General features: G+C 38.8%; 1 protein-coding gene across 1 annotated transcript in view; it reads left to right on the plus strand.

The window, feature by feature from the left end:
• Window positions 1–24669, plus strand: part of CDH20 (cadherin 20) — a 577159-nt gene that overhangs the window by 170468 nt on the left and 382022 nt on the right. Inside the window, exon 2 of the mRNA XM_082259717.1 lies at window positions 15833–15888. The gene's annotated coding sequence lies outside the window, so the exon portion shown is untranslated. The remainder of the gene's footprint in view (window positions 1–15832; window positions 15889–24669) is intronic.

Consider the following 24669-nt stretch of genomic DNA (forward strand, 5'->3'; position numbering starts at 1 on the left):
GATGGTATTACACACCATACAGGCTGGCCAAGATGGCACCGTCAATACCCTCACTCTGTTGGAGGGAATGCGGCAAAACGAGTACCTTGCATCACATCCTGTGGGGCTGCGCATCACTCACGAGTTTTTGGCATAAATTATTCCAGTGTATCTCCTCGTGCACAGGAGTACTTTCTCCCCCTAACCCAGAACTGGCAATATTAAATATTAACATTGACATATACCCTCACAACCATAGACAAATGGTAACTCACATACTGTTAGCAGCCAGGACCCTTATTCTCCGCAATTGGAGATCAACTACCACTCCCAATTTATCTGAGGTAATATCTCTTGTTAATGACAATTATCTACTAGAGAAATCTCTAGCAATCAATTCCCTGTCATACAAAAAATTCCAAAAGTCCTGGGAATGCTGGCCCTATCTAAATCAGGCATTAAGACTCTCTTGAAATAATAGTACCTGCCTAATGACCATAATAATGGTGGGGGAGCTCCCTCCGACCGGACCTAGTGACAATGCTCCTTAGGGTTCTAGGTCCGGAATGGCGGAGATTCTCACTCCCATTCTACTCCCAAACAAGAACATAATTAATGTCAAATTAAAGTTATATAGTGCTGTTCTCTTTTCACTTGCCATACATCTTTACAACCTGTAATGCTTTGGTTATACCTGATCTCTCTTTGTCATAGTTCATGTATCTGTGTACATGCATTGGAACCTGTTGAAAATCTGGAATTTCTGTTATATTTGTTCTGATATTTTCTTATGTAAAAACTCAATAAAAATCTATTGAATGAAAAAAAAAAAAAAAAATTGTTGTAGAAATTTCTGGTTGAGACTCTAAATAAAAGTTAACTCTGCATATGTAGGAACAGATTCACAGGATGCAATCTCTGTGTTTAAAATGTCAGTTTATGCCAAAATGTATTATTACATGTTATTTTATACATAGATAAGAAAGGGGTGGTGTGAGATGTTATTAAAAACGAACTAATAGATATATGTTGTTAAAGACTAGCGAATAGAAATAACAATTGCAAAAGTAAAACCTTAAGAGGGGAGGGGGGTAAAGATAGGGAGAGCTTCTAGCAGAAGTTGTGTCTGTGTGAATAGTGAAGGTTACAGAACATATTTCAACATTGAGAACAAGATGGTGTCTCTTGTGCTTAAATGAACAATACAATGAAGATCCATGTCACAAAAGAATACCATAGGTAACTTTAACCTTGTTTGAGAGAAATAGAGAATCTGCTGTTGCTGATTACCTGCTAAAAATGTTGATGCATACATAGTTCAAAATGTAAAACCTAAGTTTAGTAAAAAAAAGGAAAACATCACAAAGAACATTACTTACTATTAACCTGATATATCCCTTGTGCTTTTGGCCCACTTCGCTAAAACCACCCAATACCCCCGCCCCCCCCCCCCCCCCCCCGCTGTAATCTTCAGGTGTGATGGGGGTCAATAAATCCGACTGACCTGTGACAGAAACTTATAAAGGATGCCGACTGTGCCCGCCTTTTCCACCCCCTGTTCCATTCATGTAAGCTGTACTATAGCTTCTACAGTATGATTGAAAAATTATCTATGAATGGAGGACAGATGGATGATAGAAAGGTCCACTTCATCCACTTATATATCATTTTTCATTCATAGAAACTATAGTACAACTTCTGTGAATGGAGGAGAGGTGCAAAAGGGTGGGTATATTTGGCACACTTGAAGGTCGTTGGCTATGTTAACCCCTACCACGCTGGTAGGGTATAGCAGCAGGGGTAGGGTGGATCAGCAGATTAATATTTTGAAGGAGAAAATAGCACAAATGAAATGACACATTGAATTATTAGTAAGTAATGTCCCTTGTGCTTTTTTTTTTAACTAAACTTAAGCTTTAAGTGTACAGAGTAAAAAAAGTTGATGACTTTATCTAAGCTGGAGAGAACCTTGCAACCTCTATTTGCTGCCTCTGTCACTGACTTTATTTTGAAAAGTAGCTAGCAATATACACGTTATGGCATTTGCCTGAAAATTGCACATTGTTGCTGATTATTAAACAGCATTTGGTACAGACACATAGCTCCAAATATCTAATACTAAAACTAAACTAAAAGAATAAATAAATAAATAAACACTCTTAGTCCCCGTTCACACTAAGGCGACCTGTGAGGCGACCTGGTCGCCTCACAGGTCGCCGTAGGTCGCCTTCCATAGGGAAGCTGCGGACCCGTTCTAATAGGAGCGACACAAGTCGCTCCGACTTAGAAAAAGGGTCCGGAGCTTCTTTGGGGCGACCAGGAGGCGACCGCCATAGACTTCAATGTTATGAAGTCCGTGCCGGCCGCTCCGAGGTCGCACCGCAACCTCGGAGGTCGCCCCTGGAAGTAGCGTCGCTCGTATGTGAATGGGGCCTCATTGTATTATTAATTTGCACACATTTTTCAGAAAACAGTGTTTTTCTTTTTTTTTTTTTTTAAATAGTTGTTCCATTAAAGGGTAAATTAGACAACTGTTTATTTGTGGAGATACAGAAAATCTTATTATTGGAAAAAGGTAATAAAATGGTATTATGTCATTTGTTACTTGTCAGTTGAAGATATATTTGCTGACAGTTTTCCAACTGGCTAAAACATACCACCAATTCAATTTAACTACAGTAATTTATTCTTGGATGTTTCTCTTATCAGCTGTAACTAGTCTCTTGTACAATTAATTAATGCTGGAACAGTGCTTCAACAAGTTAACATGCATCATTCTGAACTAATTAGCTTTTCTTGTACAGTTGCAAATAGATTATGTTACAGTTAAATTTATCTAAGCCAATTGTTTAGTTGTGGATCCACATTTAAACTGAGATATGAAAAGTATTATGCGTCATGCTCATTGCAGCTGATAAACTCACGTTTTTGTGAGTTTGGGCGGTTTTTTTAAAAGCCCATAAACTCCCCTCCATGTTATGTTATTTTTTGAAATTTATCTGCACTGGAGTTTATAAGCTGTTGTCTGAACGCCCTAAAATCTTGTTGAAGAGTAGTTCTTCTGACCACAAAAAATGATAAATGCTGATATACGCGCATAAATCAGTGTTTAGCATTTTTTTGATTGCAGAGCCGAATGTAAGTTGATATAATTTAAAAAAATGCCAAACAATGCTAATGCTGAAAAACACTGGAAAACACAATAAAAAAAGCTCTTTATGGCTCCTTTGACACGGGCGGTGCGCCAGACGGAGTCCCTTTTGCTCAGCGGGGATCGATCCGCCAATCCCGCTGAGCAAGCTGATGACAGCTCCATCTCCGCTCTGTGTGCAGAGACAGAGCTGTCAGAACCCCGCTCTCCTCTATGGGGAGATCAGATAAGAACGGACCGCCTGTCCATTTTTATCTGATCTTATCCGATCCGATCCTCCAGACAGATGGAAAAAAGGGCTTCCATCCATCTGGATTTCACGGACAGGATCAGATCGAATAGCAGCGGGTGTCAGCGGAGATGTCTTTGCTGACATCCGCTGCTCCATAGGACTGCATAGAGCATCCGATCCAGTCCGCTTGAAAAACTGACAGGCAGACCAGATCGGAAAGCCCGTGTGAAAGGGGCCAAAAGCATGTTTTTAAAGCAGTGCATTCCTGCCAGCAGCCTGACGCCCAGAAATACTTTTTTGAACGTACTGTTTGCATGGAGCATTATAGTGGAGTTCCAGCCTAAAAAAAATTTTTTGCCATCCGCTTGTTCTAAATTACCTGAAAAAGAATTGGATAATTAAAATTTTTTCTTTGATTCACTTACCTTGTTTTTAAAGAAAATATACTTACCTTTCTTCCTCTTCCTCCCTCTGCGGACACGGCCACCGCCATCACTTCCTGCTTGCATTGACTTCTGGGAGCCGAGCACCATTGCTCCCAGAAGTCAATGCACCTGCACCAGCCCAGCTCGTCACTTCCGGTGCAGGCATGTCATTCCCCGCTAAACAGCTTCTGTGCAGGGCATTCTTGGACTCCGACATCACCGAAGAGGACACCGAAGAGGACGCTCCGGCTTCAGCTGCCCACACCTGAGATGGCAGCGCTGGACAATACATTTTCAAGGTAAGTATTTCTTCTAAAAGGTAAGTGAAACCGGGGACAGTTCAGAGGCTATCGTTGCTGAAATGCACTAGCCCCGTCCCGGGGGTATTTTTATCTAAATTTTTTTTTCAGGCCAAAACTCCACTTTAAGTCTCTTGCACACTGCTGCTGTTAAACTCACGTTTCTGTGAGTTTGGGAAAAAAAAATTTTTACAGCCCTTAAACTCCCCTCTATGTTATCCTATGCGTCTATGCACATATGTATGTTTTTAGAAGTTTATCAGCAAGGAAGTTTATGGTCTGAATGCCCTAAAATTGCATTCAAGAGCAGTTCTTCTGACCACAAAAAATGCTTAACTCTCATAAATTTTCATAAACTCTAATAAACTCTAGAAACGTTTAGCAGCTCAATGTTTATTTATTTCAATGGCCCGATCAAATGAAAAAACTGGCCAAATAAATACATAAACTCCCAAACTCCAAACTCTATTAAACTCTTATAAACTCACCTAGACTGTATGGAAAAAATGCTAAAGGGTCAACAACGTTTACAAGAAACCAGTGTGCATGAAGCCTTAAACAGTAGTCTATACTTTTTACTATCCATTTAAAGATAAGTTTGTCAATGGTTTTCTAACTAGAAAAAAGATACAACCAATTTAAATTAGTTACAGAAAATGTATTCTTGGATGTTTACCTTATCAACCATAACTAGTTCAATTTAGCCCTCATGCTCCAATTTTTACAGCTGCTTCTAGGGGCGTCTGACTTTTTTTTTTTTACCTGCCTTTAAACCCCCCTGCATGTTAGCCTATGCGTCCATTCACACATAGGCATTTAACAGCATTAAGTCGAAGAGGCTTTTAAAGGTAGGAAAATAACCCACTGCCAGTGCATTCAGGAGCAACAGAATTTGGGCAGAAAAAACACTCAAGCATTAATTCATTTCATTGGCCAGAAAAAATCATTTATTTTGGCAAATGAAATTGGTTAACGCCCAAGAGCTTAACATTCAGTCGATCTCCTTGAGAACATCCTTTTGCAGGAAACGTACGTTGTGGTGGAGCTTGTGTTGACATCACCCGCCAGCTGGAGCCGGTTCTAATGGTGGTATTTTCATCTCGATGTGTCAAGCGATTTGTATCTGTTCTTATGTGAGTAGATTTGCTGCTTTTTTTTATCAAATAAATCCTACAGTATTTCACATTTGGAGATTGACATCTTTCAAATTAACCTTTGGACTTGTGGCTGGAGAGGAACTAATTAAAGCGGTCTCCCTCCTGCTTGCTGTGCATCCTTGCTGTGGGCGAAAGCTGTGCTGCAAGACTTAGATATCCTTGAAACACTTATAAGACCACCTATAATTTGTGGTCTTGGTTGCTAGTAAGAGGCTGTGTGAAAAAAAGAGGAGGGGACCACCATTGCACATTGATTAATCATTATGGATGGACTTTGACTGACTCACTTATAATACACAGACAGAGTTTTTCTTCCCTTTGTGTTGAAGGTAGGATAGATGGATGATCATTGAGAGATTTCCCTATGAGAGTGGGGTATATGGATTGCTCATTTTATGCAACATTGTTTTTCGCTTTTTGTTTGACTTATCACTTTAACCACTTTAAGAATCGGAAGGATTTCCCCCCCTTGATGACCAGGCCATATTTTGTGATTATGCACTGCGTTACTTTAAACAGATAATTGTGAAGTCGTGCGATTCTGTACCTACATAGAATTGATGTCCTTTTTTTCCCACAAATAGAGCTTTCCTTTGGTGGTATTTGATCACCTTTGCGATTTTTATTTTATGCGCTAGAAACAAAAAAAGAGCAACAATTTTGAATATATATATATATATATATATATATATTTCACATTCTGCTATATAACATTCCCAAAAAAAAAATGTAAAAGTCAAAATTGTTTAACATTTTAGGCTAATTTGTTTTACGCTACATATTTTTGGTAAACAAAATCACAATAAGCATTTTTTGATTGGTTTGCGCAAAAGTTATTGTGTCTACTAACTACGGGAAAGATTTATGCCATTTTTATTGTTTTTTTTTCTTTTTTTTTACTAGTAATGGCAGCGATCTGCGATTTTTTGCTGGACTGCGACATAGCGACGGACAGATCGGACCCCTAACTGATATTTTTGAGACTTTTGGGGGTACCAGTGACATTACTACAGTAATCAGTGCTAAAAATATACACTGTTACTGTAATAATGTCATTGGCAGGGAAAGGGTTAACCCTGTGGGTGATCAAGGGGTTAAATGTGAACGTAGGGGAGTGATTCTAACTGTGTGGGGGGCGTGGCTTCTGAAATGACTATAGAGATATGTGATCCTATATCGAAGGATCACATGGGCTCTATGATCATTCCAGGGAGAAGAACGGTCAGCTGTGTGTACAGCCCAACTAATGGTTTAATTGAATAATAATATGCACATAAAAGAAAAAAAAAACTAATAAAAATACATGGCAAATACCCCCTTTCACATGATGTGACCATCCTGTGTCAATTGAGGTACTATTAACAGGGCAAACGTATATGGAAAGGAGAGATTTATTTTATTGCTATGGACTATATCTAGTTCAGTAAAAGGAATGTGACTTGGCTCAAAGCATTTTACAACTATTTCACCATCTTGACAAGCAAGTTTTTTCATCTAACAAATTACTGTCTGTAGCAGCGACTTCTTAATGTGGGCCTGCACTTTGTGACACACCACTGCTTAGTCTCTAAGTGACTGAAATGATGTAAAATTGGCCAGCAAAGCAGATATATTAAGCAATTTGGCCTCCTGGCTGGTGCTCTATTGCTTTCAAATGTTAGTAATGGAGAGGAATGTACTCTTTTCCGAATCACCAGTTAAGCTGACAGACCTTAACTAGTTCAGTCGTAGCACACACAAAGCAGGCTAATGACTTGAAAATTGGGTTATCAATCAATCAATAATTGTGTTTGAAAACTATCAAAACGTACGCTGGCTGATGTATGACTTATGGGCCTATTAAAAAAAAAAGACATCCCAAAGAAATGATAATGTCCAGCATGCAGTAACCCAGAGCATCCAGCCAGAATCGACTTTACTCAAACCATTATAGGGGCAGTGGACATCTGATAGCCTGCTTTGGGTTTCTGTGCATTATTGGCATTGCTCTAAAAGCAGAGGTCTGTTTTTTAACCAAATTACTGGAAACAGAAGGAGTAGACATTAAGCCATTTTTCAGCCCAGTATTTGTGGCTGGCTAATTGGTGCTATCATATTAGCGACATATCTGGCACAGCAGTATAGAGGTTTTGGGCCACTGTGATGACTTGCAAGTGTTAGAGAGCCATACTTACTATATGGAAATGTAGAAATTCCATTCTGCATGACAGACTATGTGCTTGTCTCAATTGGTTGGTATTTAAATTATGGTTTACCTGCAGCCACTTTACTGACATACATTTAGTTTCTTAAATCCCTGTCATCTAAAAGGACTGGCTGAAAAATTCCAGCTACTACTGTTTACCAATTAAATAAGCCTGAACCGTGATTGGACCCATTGTCTACAGCTTACTGCACACTGCATACCCTTCTCTCTCATATATATATATATATATATATATATATATATATATATTACTGTGATATAGACATGAATAAAATATTGCTATGGTGGTATATATAACATTGACCATACAACAGTGTCTTTTAGTCAGTTATTTTACATATGGACAAGATTAATTTTATTTTATTGTTGTCTACGTATGTTTTTAACTCATCTGTATAATACATTTTGTTAAGATCAATTTAGTTTGTTATCAGCACCTCAAAAGTCCACAGTGTCTCTAAAAACTCTTTTGGTTAATTTATATTGGTTGTGGTGCTTTCAAATAGAACTTTACCCATAACAATTTAATAAAAAATAATGTTCTTTAGCAAGGAGCATACATTCTATATTAATAATCATGCTACTTCCAGACAATAGAAGTAATAGCTGAGTGAGGACAAATCTCCTCAGTGCTCCCACGCTGTCTCCCGTTCTAAGTCCTCTAGAGCTTCTCTATAATATTTGCTGGTTTCATTATGAGCAAGACCCTTAAGAAAAAAGTCTGGGAAACTGCTCCAGCTGATTCATTGGAGACCCGAACGGACATAGGAGCCTTCTTTCACAACAACCGAGACCCACCCACCCACAGGTCCGGTAACATGGCACCCAGCAGCAGCAGCCACAAGGCTGCTTCACCTCACCGTTCCAGTCACAGCCGCAGCAGCTCCCATGCACAACATATTCAGGAATGCTCTGACTCAAGTAGTGGCTGGGATGAGACTCTTTCTATAGACAGAAAGGAAAAATAATTCTACCTACTAAAGCTCTTGAATCCATGTTTGGCCTAATGGACAGTCATAAGAGGGACATGGGAGAACTTTGCTATAGCTTACAGGGCTTCCATAACAAGATTGAGGCTGTGGGGCAGATCATCCTACCTGTACTTACTGGCTACTCTGAGGTGCAGTCTTAATGGTTTAGCACAATCAGTTAGAAGCATTGTGGTCCCATATTGATGACTTGGAAGATGGACATAGATGTAATAACATCTGCCAACAGGGAATCCCAGAGGCAACAGGACAGGGGATTTTTAATACTCTGCTGGGGGAACCAGTTACTGACCCCATTAAAATAGACAGGGTTCATCGCATTCCCGGCTTTTTTAACTCTAACTCAATGCAACCGCTGGATGTTCTCTGTAGGGTGTACTTCTATAAGCAACAGGGGGGCGTAAGGATAGTGTGACTTTAAAAGAGGTAGGTTGCTATTACAAATATCCAAATGAAAATAAAGTAGTCTCAAAATATTAAATGTATTTCTTGCTGCACAGTAAAATCGATCATGCAACAATAATCAATAAATAGAATAAATAAAATATCACATATTCACAGTACAGATACAGACAATCCAGGTATGGACATACAAGAGGTAGTAAAGGAAATGTCTTGCTAGGCATATACACATAATAAATAGATATATAATAGCAGATAAAAATATCATACAAAGGCATATATATATATATATATATATATATATATATATATATATAAATAAATATATATATATATATATATAAATATATATTTTATATATATATATATATATATATCAAATACATAGCAAGGATAAATCCCGTGGCTCATATGCTTTTTCATAAATAATCCATATCCTGATAAATCTTCATATTTTATATTTTATGACTACGCGTTTCATGGAATTATCATCCACTCTTCAGGAGCTTGGTACAAATTTTCTGTAAATAAGGACTAGTTTAAGCTAAAAAAAATTGCATATGGATGAGTAAACACACCGATAAGTTCCCTCAAAAGTTTTCAAAAATCTAAGGCTTCTATAAGATAAAAGAAGAGATACTTCTTAAAGCCTGGGACAAAGGTCCTCTAGACTTTAACGGTGCACAGATAACTTTGTTCCCTGATTTATTCCACCAGACCCTGGTCAAGTGGAGGGCCCTTCGACCTCTTACCCGTGCATTCTCAGAGGCTGGTATATCATACTGCTGGGGACATCTGTTTTCCCTAACGGCTCACAAAAATGGATGTGTGCACATTCTCTGACTACCATCAGACTTACATCTTTTGTGAAGAATTGGGATATTCAGCCAATGGGACTCTTGCTTTTGAGAGCCATATTCCACTAATTTTGACAACATACCAGGACCTGGAGGTTGGAAGTCATGCACAGCCAGAACAGCAGCTTATAATGACTGGCTACGTGCCAATTTGAGTTAAATTGCAGATATGCCTCTCCTGCTTGCCCTTTCTGACTGGCCAACCTCTCCCCTTTTTTAAAGATATTAGTGGCACTTACTTACTTATGATAACAAGATGTTCCTTAAGTTCTCTACACTGTAATGGGGGGGGGGGGGGGGGGGCAGGGGGTTTGTTTTGTTTTCTTGTTTTTCTGTGATAGCATATTCATTCTTATTAGGTCCTTGACTTGCTAGATCGCTCAGAGACTCCAATTATGCTCTTTTTGTTGGTTACTTTTTTTCTTCTCTTTTCAACTCTTCTCTTCCAGTTTCTGATGTACAGGTGGTTATTGATGACAAAATTAGATTTATTTTACTTAAATATAAAATCAACAATCAACAGTTTACACTATGTCTACATGCCTAACCATGGCCAGGCCGCTATGTTGAATTCTTTTTAAAATAAACTCAAAAACTAGCAAGAAGGAGAAACTGTCCTGGGGGGAGACCTTAATTTTACTTTGGATCCCACTTCGGGTACCCCTCATATATCGTCATTGCTCCTAAAGTGCTTCAAACAGCAACTCTATTCTCTAAAACATATTGCTCTTTGGCGTATATTGCCCCCTACCATTAAAGATTATAAATGTTATTCAGCCACCCATGCCACTTATAGCAGACTGGACTATTTTCTTGTCTTGCATTGTGTCCTGGGTTGGCATCCTCAAATGTTCTCTAGTAGTCGGCTGTGGTCGGACCATTCCCCAGATTATTTCTCACTGACCCTTCCTGCCACTCGTAAACCCCAATCAGCCATGAGGCTGAATGAAACCCTTTCAAAGGAAACCCCTACCAGAGCAGCCATTCTGGATGCAATTTCTTCCTTTATGGGAAATCATGACACAGATACCACTTCTCGCCCAGAATACAGAACTACAATGGAAAGTTTTGACGTGAATGGTAAGGGGTGTCTTTGTATCTAATGGAGCCTACTTGAAAATATAAAAGGCCTCGATAACATCCTCTCTACTCAAAAAGATTGAAAGACACAAACAGTTTTCAGATGCACTTACCTTCCAGGCCCTGCAGCAAAAGAGAGTGGAGCTTCACTCCCTCTTGGATCAAGCCTGTTTGAGACATAAAGATTGTGCTCAAAGAGCTATATATTAATTTAGCAACAAGTGAACAAGTGTAGAAGGGCATTGGCTAGATCAATTCAGTTTACACAAACCAGATTGTATATTGCCAAAATTTGTGTCTTCACAAGGGGGATGGTTCATGCCTCGGAAAAAAAGCTTCTGTTTTCCATGATTATTATACAATAATATACACAATCAGGGTTCGCCTTCTTTGGATTCTTCACACCCAACTCAGCTTATAGATATAGGTTGTAGGAGAAGGTGAAGAGATTACTAACCCCCTTCTCTACCCAAGAACTAACACGGTCATCAAAGACCTTCCATTTGGCAAATACCCAGGACCTGATGGGTTTACAGGTGCCTTCTATAAACAATTCCAGAACCCTTTGATTTCTATCTTGTGTAAAGTGTTTATTGCAGTCTTTCTGACTTGACCTTTCACCTGCCAGACCAAAGAGGCACATTTTATTCTTATTCCAAAAGAACAAAAGGATCCCACCCGCCTTTAGTCTGTGATACCAGCCCTGATAGGGCTAGATCAAGTGGGCTTCACACCAAAGCGAAAAGCTCGGGACAACATAATTAAGACAATTTCCTTGATGTACCATTCCCAAAAGACTAAACAACAGATTTGCCTTTTATCGGTGGATTGGCGGTTTCTAGAGGCAACGCTGAAACAGGTAGGCCTCCCATGGAGGTTGATTCATAAAATATTGGCTTTACACTTTTCCCCTATGGCTAGAATTAAGGTCAATGGTCTATTATCCAACCAGTGACCATTTATAATGGTACTAGTCAGGGGTGCCCTTTATCGCCCCTCCTGTACATTTTAGCCATGGAACATCTGTTGGTTGCTCTTAGATCGAATTACTCTATTCAGGGACTAATGCTGGGGCACTCCTCTCATAAGTTAAGTCTCTTCGCAGATAATCTGATGATTTATGTCTCGAGTCCCAGCATGGCGTTTCTTTGTATCCTATGGGAACTGGAACAGTGTGGCCTTCTTAGTAATTTTAAAATAATGCTAGTAAGTTTCGCTGTTTAAAATTTTCCCTGCCTCAAAGTGAGAAGGCCTCTCTAGAACTTTCTTCACCTTTTCTATGGGATTCCCATTCCCAATTAATATCTAGGGGTTCATATTTCTGTTTCAACTGATAAACTAAACAAACTGAATTATTTGCCTCTCTGGTACTGTTCATAGACTACTGGCCTGGTTGACCAAGAAACTCTCTTGAATGAGTACAATGGCAATTTATAAAATAAACATATTGCTTTGCTTCCTCTACCTTTATCAAACCCTCCCCATCTCATTATGTACAGTTTTACTACGCTATCTTTGGCCGAATTTGTTGTCTTGTATATGCTACAAAATACTGGTAAAGTATAAGATGGATGTAGGGATGGGGCTGCCACATATGGAGCAATAACATTTGGCAGCAATACTGACTTGGGTCCTTGACTGGTTTTCTCATTTGAAATTCAAATGATGGGACTCTATAGAACAGCTACTGTGCCCCTTACCTCTCTCCCATGGATACACCATTCGTGTCTTCCATCAGGACCATCACTCCCATATATAATTCAACCCATAGTGCAAAGATAGGGCCATCACTGCCAGGTCTTCTCACGCTTATAGTGGGCAATCCACATTTTCCCATGGGGCTTTCTTCTCCTCAATTCTTATGCTGGTGGGAGGGGTTGCCCTCCCCAATCCCTCCAGCATATAATGCTTGGACTTCTACCCCAAAGTGAACTTACCGCTGGGATCCCGGTTGCCCAGATAAATGGTTCTGTTGCTTTCAACTTAAGCATTTCCTAACTCGCCCTAATAAACAGGGTCTAACCTTTTGAAACCTGACTCTTGTTTTCAGAAAAGGGATTTTGCTCAAACAATATCTAGTATCTATGGCATGCTCCTCCAACATGCCTTTCCTTGACATCCGTCTTATTTCAGAGACTGGGAGCAAGAGCGAAGCTGCTCGCTGTCACTAGAACACTGGGAAAAGTTGTTTTTCCTAATATATAAATCAAGCCTTTCAGTCCAGATACAGGAGAGGAATTATAATATACTATCCAGGTGGTATTGATGCCTCAATAGACTTCAAAAGATGTTACCTAATTACCTAGCCCATAGCTGGCGATGTGCTAGGGAACCTGGTACAATGCTAAACCTGTGGTGGTCATGCCTACATTTTGAGAAGCTGTATTTTGACTTGCTACACATATCACAAGCAATAGCTTACCAGTATTGCCAGAATTGCCACTACTTTCTATTTTTCCAGGATCCCCAAAGGATATTAAAAAGGTTCTGATGTGCTTCATACCCAGATACTGGAATTCTACTGTTGTACCTAGCATTACAGTATAAGTGGCCAAATTAAACCATATTATGCATATGGAAGAGCTCACTGTGAGCTTGCAGAAGAAATATTCCAGATTTATAGCCATATGGTATGTTTGGATTGACTTTGTAACCTCTGATACCTTGAGATCCTACCTGTGAACTAGCTCTGTTTTAAATGTGACCATGGCATGCCGGCATTGTTTTGTCAGTACAGAATAGGTTCTCCCTCTGTATTTTCTATTTCCCCCTTTTTTTTTCCTCCCTCCCCCTCCTTTGTTTTTTTCTTCATACTTTTACCCTCTTTTTTCTCTTTTTACTTTTGTTGTTACTATTGGTATAATTGTTTCTTTTTTTTTTTGGATTATAGTTTGGGTATACAATCATTCAAGCACAAACTTATTTTAGTATAGTTATTATGCCAAAACTGTGTTGGTCAACTTTCTATGATGATAAATGTACACCTCTTTTTTATATAAACTGTATATGTGAACATGATCATTTTTTCTTTCGCTCTGAGTTTTGGATCTCAACACATGCTGAACAATTGTATCCTCCTGTGAAAATAGTTTAATTAAGATTTATTAAGAAAAAAATAATAATAATTATGCTACCAAAATTAGTATGTGCTGTAAATTGCCTCCATAATTGCTTCTGTTTCTTCTAGCTAAGGCTGCCATTTTATTGAATCATGAAGCCCCTGAACAGCAGTAACTCTTTAGGCTGTGAGCAGATCGGCCTGTAGAGGCTCTGATTTTTGACACAGTAACAAAAAATAGAGAGCAGCTGAGCATGAGCAGAGAAGGGTGAGACAGTGTATTACTTGATTTAAACAGTATAGACTTACTTTTGAATGTTTTACATTGCTACAGTATACCGGCAAAAGGCAGAGGGAGCCCCCCTCCCGCCACCTCTTTTCCCAGGCTCTCCTGTCCCATCAGAAAGCCCAGGACTGCTCTGACCAGTGGCACCAGCTGCACTCAACAGAGAGGCAGGAACTGATGTTGTTCTTCTCTCTCTGTGAGATCACAAACCAGAAGCGATAAAGATTTAGTTACTTCCTGTTATGCTTTGTTGTTTACATGCTGTTACTGGCTTGTACAAGCATTTGATCAAACCAATGTTAGTTTGATCAGATGCTTTGGAGCAGTGGTCCTCAACTCCAGTCCTCAGGGCCCACTAACAGGCCAGATTTTAAGTATTACCTTGGGGAGATGCAGACTAGAGTACTGCAATCACTGAGCAGCAAATTATATCACCTGGGATGGATTTCAGTTATCTTACAAACCTGGCCTGTTAGTGGGCCCTGAGGACCAGGGTTGAGGACCACTGCTTTTGAGGACCGAGGAGACATCTGGGGTCTAGTAGACCTCAGATCTCTCCATAAAGAGGACCTGTCACAGCTCATGCTATCACAAGGGATGTTGTTCATAAAGTTGATACAGTGTTAAAAAGGTAAATTAAAAAAAAAATAAGATAAAACATTTAATGGTGTTTAAAAAATATATTTAAATAAAAAAAAAAAAAAAAAACATTGTCCCCTGTGCTTACAAGCAAATGTGAACGCTCACGTAGATTAGATCCCGCACACATATGTAAATGGCGATTGCACCACATATGTGAGGTATCATCATGAATGTCAGAGTGAGAGTAATAATTCTAGTGCCACACCTCCTGTGTAACTCTGAATTGGTAAGCTGTAAAGGCTTTTAAAGAGTTGCCAATTCATATTTTAATCTACTGTAGTTTGTCCCCATTTCACGGGCATGTTCAATTTTAAACTGTGACATGTTTGGTATATATTTACTTGGCTTAACTTCATCTTTTATATTTTACAAAAGTGTGTATTATATTGTGCTTGTGTTCACTGAAATTCATTAAAATTTATTTTTTCCAAAATATTTGCGTTTAAAAAGCATTGCGTAAATACCGCATGACATAAATAATTGCAATGCCCACCATTTTATTCCATAGGGCCTCTGCTTAAAAATATGTATAAAATGTTTTGGGTTCTAAATAATTTTCTAGCAAAAAAAATATATTATTTTACATGTATGAGAGAAATTTCAGAATTTACCTGAGTGGCATGGGAGTTATGGATGGGCAGAGAGCTATAGGTGAATGGATAAGAGCTACGTGTCAGTAACAACGAATCCATTATGAATGAGCAAAGAGGATAATACACATACTGAATAAGAATATACCCTGCACTCCTCTCATAATAACATTCAAAGATTCCTTTTCCTTTGTAGGCCTTTCCTGTATATATGCTAAGCATTTTTTAGGCATATTTTATGACCTGAAAATAGGTGGCGAATGCACATTTTTTTTTCTATACACAAGGGTGAACAGTGAATTACAAAATCATATCTTATTTGCCATGTAGATCTTTTGTTCAGAGTTAAATAATGCTTTTTCCAACATACCTTCCAAACAAATATGGTAACATTTTGGAGGGGACATTGGTATCTTAATAGTTGGTCACAAAAAGTAACATTTGCTTTTATTTAAAATGTTCTTCCTATTTACATGCAGGTCAAGCCATCAAGCAAAAGTGGGAAACACAACGGTTGGGACCTCTTCAGAAATAGGTACTGTGCAAAAATAAATTCCTAAATTTCATAATAGAAGCCCTGAATCAGTTAAAGGTCATTTACTTATTGTTAAAAATATCCACTTCAAAGAATCTCTGCAGCTTTTGTACTAAAGTAGTTGTAAACCACGGCAATGTGGCTTGTAAAAAAAAAAAAAAACCTGCAAGGCAATGGCATCGCATGCTACCACATTATGAAATCCTTACCTTGGAATGAAGCCCTTCCAATGCTGTATGGTCACAGCTGCGAGAGCTGACATGTTCCTCCCATCTGTCTTCCGGGTTTTGCGCGCTCCGGCTATGTGATTGGCTGGAGCCGCGATGGCTTCACTCCCGCTCATGCGCGCCAGAGCCCTTGGTTCCCACACAAAGCTCTGAAGGTCCGGCAAGGTATGAAATAACTGGCTGCATGAAGGGTGAATATCTCCTAAAAGGTGCACGTTGAGGAGATATTCATTTTACCTACAGGTAAGCCTATCATACAAGACAAAAATCATACCGCTTTTATTATCATACCAGCTGACGTCAGCAAAAATGAATGAACAAACAATGCTGAGATCAAAATAACCATAGTACTTCCATTGAAAACATATGATTGATCCAACTTGTGTATGTGAATATCAGGCAATAACTAAGTTATCCAATGCATAAAAGAACAAGTGATGCTACCACTAAACTTTCCTCCTCCACAAGCTTATTACTTTGTTTATTCTGAATAACTAAGTAATGTATAGGTTTATTAGACAGAAGATATCTAGTGCTTCAGAGAAGTATCACTCAAATAAGTTTAGGAACATGTTGGAAAACATCTGAGGGACTTTATACTGATTGTTCTCCATTCAATGTAAAAAGGAATTGCAATTTCTGTACTCTATTGTTGTTTGATTGTTACTTTTTATTGTCATATGCTTTAATTACTTTAATAAAGCACCTTTTTGTTAAAAAAGGTATTGACCTTTCATGGGACCTGTGCCACCTATTAACCAAATCCAAAAGAAAGCAGCAATGGATTTCAGCAGTCCAACAGCAAATTAGGGTTGACAAATTTTTTCATTTGTTCTCAATCTCAGTGATGAATTTGTCCAGTCTAAATTAATCTGATTACACATTCCTTTAGATTTACCAACAACTAGTGTATGTTTTGCAAGAGCATGTGTGATCAAATATTAATTAAATGACTCTCACCCACCCTCTCCTACTTCACTGAGGGATTGTGCTCTACTTCCCTGGGAAGTACAGAAAATGGTTCGATATTTTTCCAAATTGGGGGAATATGCACCCAGACTACATGATAGCATCTAATTCATCTGTCCTTTAGAGAGTTCCAAGACATGACCTCTCACCCTCAAGGACTCCTCTCCACTGTGCCACAGCACTCCATGCACACAAAATCATAATATATTTAACAGTCCCGCACAGTATAATTATACTAAATACAACACTAAATATTTGATCAAACCAAAGTTTTCAATTTCAGTGCAAAAAATATATAAAAAAAAATGTTTCCAAATTCCATTAACTTGGGTACCCCAAACTTACCATTATGTTCAACCCAAAAAATTAAAAATTAAATAAATAAACATTCTTCAAATATTCAAGTGTATGTCCATCAAATATCGAAGACTATGCCAATTACTATTTTTTTATCCACTTGGGCTGAAATTATTGTATCCTCTCTGTGAATATGTGTGTGTCTCTTTAATCATGCACAACCCGTCACCAATGTGCCAATACTCTCACCTTCTATTTTAATGCAATAATCATCAGATCAAATGCTTTTACCCTTTAAGCGAGATCTGGTATAACAGGAATGCTGTTCCCCTCCACTCCTATGGGTATGCTTCATCCTCTGGGATCCTCCATTGCATTTGACACATGGATGCAATGACAGGAATGCTTGTTTCCCAGGGACAGACCATTTGAAGCAGGTCTTCCAGGACCATTTATTCCCATACACTTACATTGGGGATCCTGTAGGATGGATTTTGTTGTATTTGCTGTATTTAGTATAAACAGCACTGTTGAATATATTATGGTTTATATGTCACAAGTGTGTCAGCTGTATTTGGCACATAGCCAGATTTACACTTTTTCATTGTGTATGAGGTATGGGATATCGTTTTTAGTTTGTTTCTTTTTCTTTGGTATTTGTGTACTCACACCATAGTGATTGCGCTGAGGACTTTTGCATTTGTTTTTACTCCTTGCACACTGATGTGTTTTCCCTTGACTAAGGAAATCATGCAGAAAAAGAAGCTCCTTACAGGAGATTACACAAATGTTGGAATACTGGTGAGGGGACGCACTGGACACCTTTGCTCCTATGCTGGTTGTTAAGTGTGCCCATGTACCTTTAAAAAGGGATGAGATCCCTCCAGGTTTACCTGCCGTCTATCTATCCATTATTGTGCATGTGCTTCCACTGTGGAGGCTCTCAAAACTTTACAGCGTTAGGACTGCAAATAATACTGGGGCGCCATGAAGTGGCTCTGCTGCTTATGCATGTATTTGCAAATGTGTGCAAACTAAATCCCTGTTTTTAGCGCAAACCGTTAGACAGGATAATTTGGTTGTTTGCAAGCTGGTTGGTGAGCTGAGAATTTTCTTTGGTTTTGTTTGATAATTCCACCTTTAGCAACATGTTACCCCCATATTTAGGGTGTAAAATGTTGCTAAGCACCCCCTGAGCGCCCCCCGTCCCACGATACACCCATGCCGCTGTCACTTCTAAAATCGATGCTTATATACGGGGCTTCAAATGCAAAGCCACATCATTTATTTACACAGATCTGTAAATTAATAAACTATAAGTCCTCTCTGCCACTACAGCAGATGAAATTGTAGTTCTTAATGGAATATTAGTGTGGTAGGTAGCAATCTCTTACTTCACTGATACTCCCTCCAGCTCTCCAAGCCTGTACAGAGGTAGATAGAAAAAGAGTTTGCAGGAGCCTGTCCTGAAAACTGGAGTGATAGCAGGTGCAATGCTTTGCAGGCGCTGGTCAAAAAAATTATAAATGCATGTTTTTCCTTGCAAAAATATGTGCAATATTTTTTTGTCATGAAGGTGAATTTAGCCTTCCTGCCCCTCCTTCAATCTAAAGCTAGCCATGTATATCACAATCTGAATATATGGATGAGATTAGAGTTACCAACAGCTGTATAGCAAGATGGTCTAGTTAAAATGTTAATGAATTTTGAAGGTAAGCTCTCACTCTATAAAATGCCCCAACACCCCCCCCCCCTGCCAGAACACTCCGATCAGCGCTCTCCACCATTGGCTCATTGGCTGAGAGCACTGATCAGGAGCCAGTCAGCTGCCATACACACGGGCGCCATACTGGGTGCCATACACATGGGCCAAATGTCGGACGGTTTTATTGAACCGCCCAATGTCGCCCGGCATTTTCCCCATGTGTACGGGTGGACAGCTTTAAGGAGACATAGCATGAGCAATCAGTTTGAAATGTGCATCGCCAATTCAAAAAAGTTCACTCAGTTATAATATTTTTCATTGACCTATAATGCTATTTTTTACTTGCAAAGAGGCTGTATAGGAAATCTAAAGATGTAGCCTGCTGTCCTTGCAAAGTAGGCAGTGGACCACCAAAAATTGGCCCCTGAATTCCCCTTCATTTAGTGGAAAACCACATTAACTGGATTACCATGATATAACCAAAATTAACTGGGTTTAGAAGGTGTTGGACAGAACTAATATTCACTACAGATAGAAGTTTAAACAATCCTTTAAATATGGATTATATCTAAGTCATAATGAAACTAGAATGTTCAGTTTTTCTTATTAATTATACAACTGTATCAGTGTATCTCATTGCTTCCAAGGAAAAGAAATATTCATATTCAGTGACAACTAATACATTCTTGCTAATTGATTATCCTTGATTTACACACATTGGTAGTTAAAGAATGAATCCAACTGATCTATTATGTCCATTAAGTAATAAAGCAAGACATCAGCAGTTAAAGGCATTATCAGGGGTGCTAACTCTTGTTGCTTGTTAATGTATGCAATCTGCAGTCTCATTTTACAGTTAGGGTAAAAGATGGGTTCACAAGGTAAAAGGATAATTTCTACTAAGGATGTCCTGCTGCCCATGTATCTAATGACTGAACATTGGTGAAGGCATAATTTCTGACCTCACTAAGCACAAACAGCTAGTGTTCACTGCTTGATTGATCTATAACCCACATTGACTTTTTAAATGTACTGTAAATTAAAAAGTATTTTAACTGCACAATCTGCTGGGAATCCATGTTAAAGCACATTTTACAACCCAGCAATAGGTGGCCTCATAAAAAGCTGGCCCAAAAGAAAACTGGCTCTATGCATGCCCATAAAACAATATACTGTAGTCTGCAAGTGTTAATATTAGTAACACAGTTGAATTGTAATTATTGTTTTTTTTTTTTTTTATAAAGGCCACCCTGAATGTTCTTTAAACAAGTCAACATCTGCAAAGGCCACTTTATTAGTGCATCATTTTTTTTATAACATTATCATGTTTAAGAATATTAAGTGTGCTTTTTGTTGTCAAATAATTTACAAGTATATTATACAAATACACTTAGCCACAGGCTATAGCTGGAAGTATTGATAAGTAAACATGCGCAGAACAAGAAAATGCGTTTTGTTTAGTTTTGTATGGATTTGTTAAGTTAAAAATGTCATTCAATTACATTTGTTATAATAAAATGATTGTTTTTTTTAAATTTGCTTTGGTTTTGTTTCATTTTTTTTTGTTTTCAATGCATTTCAAATTTTTCATTTGTATTCAAATCAAATTCGATTTGAATTGAATATCTAAAAATTGGATAGGTTTTGCTTGTTCATAGACTGTTGAAATATTTATGATTTTATCAGATAAAAAACTGTTTTCACAACGTGAAAGCCTCCATTATGGGCCCAACAGAATATGTAACATGAAATTATAGGTAAATTATCATCTTTATAATTTGCAAAAGTTGTTGAACTACGAGAGTATCCACATGTGCTGGACCCCAAACACCTTTATGCTATTCATGAAACACAACGAAATTTTGATTGCAAAAAAACAAACAAATTACAACCCAGAAGATGCAGCCATTCCTAACCACGAAGTAAATATCATTGGCATTATAATATTAATGTATAAAAATATGTATATGACAATATGTATGACACAATGTCCGTTAAATAATTGTGATGAGTCACGCAGCAACATGTTAGTCTTCTTAGATGGTATATATACTTAAAAGTATTTCCCCCGCGCCAGTGGGTTGAATTAGAAGGTATACGAATTTAAATATATTTAAATATATATCAAATGCAGCTGCTATAGAGAGGGTAGGGATATAATTGAATATAGCCACAAATACAGGGGCTAGCTATAGCACTTGCTGTAGGTATAATTGAGGTTGAAAAAGGTGCTTATCCAGTGCAAAGATTGCAATACCAAAAGGGGTGGGTAACAGTTGTAGTACCTATGCTTGAGTTACTATACTGTAGATAATCTCATAAAGTGTAAATGGTGCATAAATAGATAATTTATAAAAACTCTAAAGTGCTGGGTGTGCTAATAGTGAGAAAAATTATAAAATAATCACATGAGATGGGTGCACCTAAACAATAACATTAAATGCAGCACATATATAGTAAATAATGGTAGCACATTTTGGATAACTCTATGGTTCTTGATAGGGTGTTGGATATTTATGAAACAAGGTGCTTAATAAAACATAAAATTACTACAATATATAAAGCTAAATAACATATCAGTGCATATTTCAGAGAAATTCATAAAAAAACTGTAAAAATCAAAAGACAAAAAAGCAAAGTTCATGAGTGACGGGAATTGCAATTATTACTGTGATGAGTATTCGATTAGTGCTCCAAAAAAGTTAATGGAAATCTTCATAGAAATAAAGTTCATGGGTGACTTGAAGTGCAATTAGGCAGGTATTTCTTGAGTGAAAATAAAGTGCAGGTGCTCTGTGCTCAACTTCCATACGGTTAGGTGCTGATACTTGTTTCCACCGTGGAAGGTAGTAAAATAACACACTCACCAGATAGAATGGGTCTTATATACCATATAGTATTAAGACTGGATACCGCTTGTTTGGCCACCTGGACCAGGATAGGTTCCGCTGGGATATGTAGTGCCCCAATACTCCGGACTGCCACCTCCTAGTTAGCCTCTAACCATGAGTCCGGCCGGATATAGAAATGAAAGAAGGCTCCAGATGGTGTAATACCATTTTTAAAGCTTTATTTAACTTTTAAGAAAACACTAAAAAATATTAATAAAACGCCAGCAGGAAGGAGCCCACGAGTGGAGAGCGGTGAATACCGTTGTACGCTCCACTCGGCTCCCGTGACGTAGAAAGCGTGCGTTCCACCTTACGCGCTTCTTGTCATAACGTTGACCTCTGAAGACGTCAACGTCACCCAATACAATTTTCTTTTTAAATAAACTCCCCCACCATGTACCGAAGATATATGACTCTCAAATTATAGAAAAACAATTTATAGCATGATGTAAAAACAACTGCTAAAGGGCAAGGCTCAGGCTACCATAAGGTCGATGAATAACCAGGAGGATGCACCAATATTCACATTCCCCTTGATTAGGCATCCCATGTATAACATGTTAGAACATTATTTTAAATAGGAGACAAAATGTTCCACATAGTGTAAAATCCAACGCACGGGTTTCATGCATAAGACATTTGCACTTTTATAAGTAGGCAGTAACAGCTCTGTGTATAAAACTCTCTCAAGCAACCAGATCATGCTTCCAGGGACACCTTTGGGTATGGATTTGACTGACAGCAGCAGGCACCAATTGCTCCCACTGCTTTCTATCTGCCTTGAGAAAAGGAAAAGAGCAGAGTGAGCTGCTATGCTCGACCACAGCGCTGGGTCAAGAATGGGCTCAAGTAAGTATAAGGAGTGCTGGGGGGGGGGGACTGGACACAGAAGGTTTTTGTAACTTAATGCTGATATTGCATTGAGGTAAAGAACCTTAAGACTTTAGAACCACTTTAACTTTTTATGTCTTTTAGTAAGCTAATGCCCAGATATCGTCAGCGTGTTGCTGCTGTTTCGATATCCAATCACAAAGCTGTTGGGAGGAGACATGACCAGAAAAGCAAAAAGCTATTTTTAACGAAATCAAAAATCATATAGGTAAGTATTATTGCTATATTTTGAGAAAGAAATAAGCACAAAAAAAGATGCCTGCAGCTGTAATAAAAAGATAAGACATATACAGTATGTGTGGCATATTATTACATGTTTGAGATTAGCTTTGCCTAAAGTTTTTTTTTTAAGTTTGCTTATTTGTGGGGTGGGCATGAGTGGCAATGGAGATGTGAGCAGTGCGGCTTCAGAACTCCTCTAGTACTGCTCAATCCTGACAGAGATTTAACTACCATCCCGCAATTTTTTTTCCCTCCAGCCCTGACTTACCTCCTGCTTTGGTCCAGGGTTCAGGAATATGGTGGAGATCAGCCACCTAAATTCTAAATCCTCAGGAGAGTGCTCGCTTAAGCATTCTCTGGGGAACTCTAAAGATGGCACTGGCTCCTTTGACTCTTGTCCTCTTCCACGTAGAGACAAACAAAAGAAGTTGCCGCCGGATGAGTCACATATCCCTGCTCCTAGACCTCCTGTCACTATCAGAAAACATTTGGTTGATTTCACAGTGGCTCCTCTGCTCTGGCAATCAGCTAATTATCCACCTATGGGGGAGCAGAAACTTGGGAGGAAGATGGGGGCTGGGATGGAGACAGACAGACCGTGGGTCCCTCTCCAGCTGCATTAACTGTATCTGATGTGGGGGACTAGGATTCAAAGGAGTCAGAGCCCTACATTGTCAATGGAGTAATTAGTGAACATCAAGTTCTGTTACAATGTGGGGAAAACAGTGATGGGGAAGTATGAAGTAGTGGTGCAAGTGTACAGGACAGAAGCCGTGGGCAAAAAAATGTGTTTGCAGCTGGTTCAAATGCTTTTGCAATGGGAAGGAAACGACTGAGGATGAGCCATGTTTGGGTCAGGCATCAACAAGCAGAACCCCAGACATGATCAGGTGAGTGGGACAAATGCTGACATGAGATTGGCGACTGACTCTACTATTGATGGCGGAGGAATTGGGCATTAGCAAGGACATGGTGCGCACTATTGTCTGCGAAGATTTGGGTAAATGGAAGATGGTTTGTGCCACACAAGCTGACAGACGAACAGAAAGCAAAGATGAGAACCTCTGGCGATTTCATTACCACGTGTGACCAGGATCCATCTTTTCTGTGAACCATCATCACAGAAGATGAGACCTGGTGCTACCAGTTCGATCCAGAATCCAAGCAGCAATTGATGAAATGGAGTTCCCCCGTCTTCCCTGTGACCCTGCTAACTTTTTTCGGTTTCCCCACCTGAAGAGTGTCATGAAAGGTGCACGTTTTTCAGATATGGCAGCAAACCAAGAATGTGAGTGTGACCGTGGTTCTGTAATCGATTCCTAAAGAGGCCTATGCTGACAGTTTCCAGAAGCTTTATGAACGTTGACAAAATTGTGTTGTGAAGGATGGCGGTTATTTTGAAGGGTGATAAAGGTAGTTTGTTTTCTAATACCTTTCACCAAACTTTTTAGACACACCTCATACATACCTCATAAAGTCTACACTTAGAGGCGCTTCTTCTTTTTTTTATCTCATACTGCATATCACATTATTGGCTTGAAAACACCCAGGGTGTCTGCAAAATGGTTAGCTCGGATAC

This window comes from Pelophylax lessonae, assembly GCF_965119305.1.
Source record: "Pelophylax lessonae genome assembly, chromosome: 5".
In the NCBI taxonomy this organism is placed as follows: domain Eukaryota; kingdom Metazoa; phylum Chordata; class Amphibia; order Anura; family Ranidae; genus Pelophylax; species Pelophylax lessonae.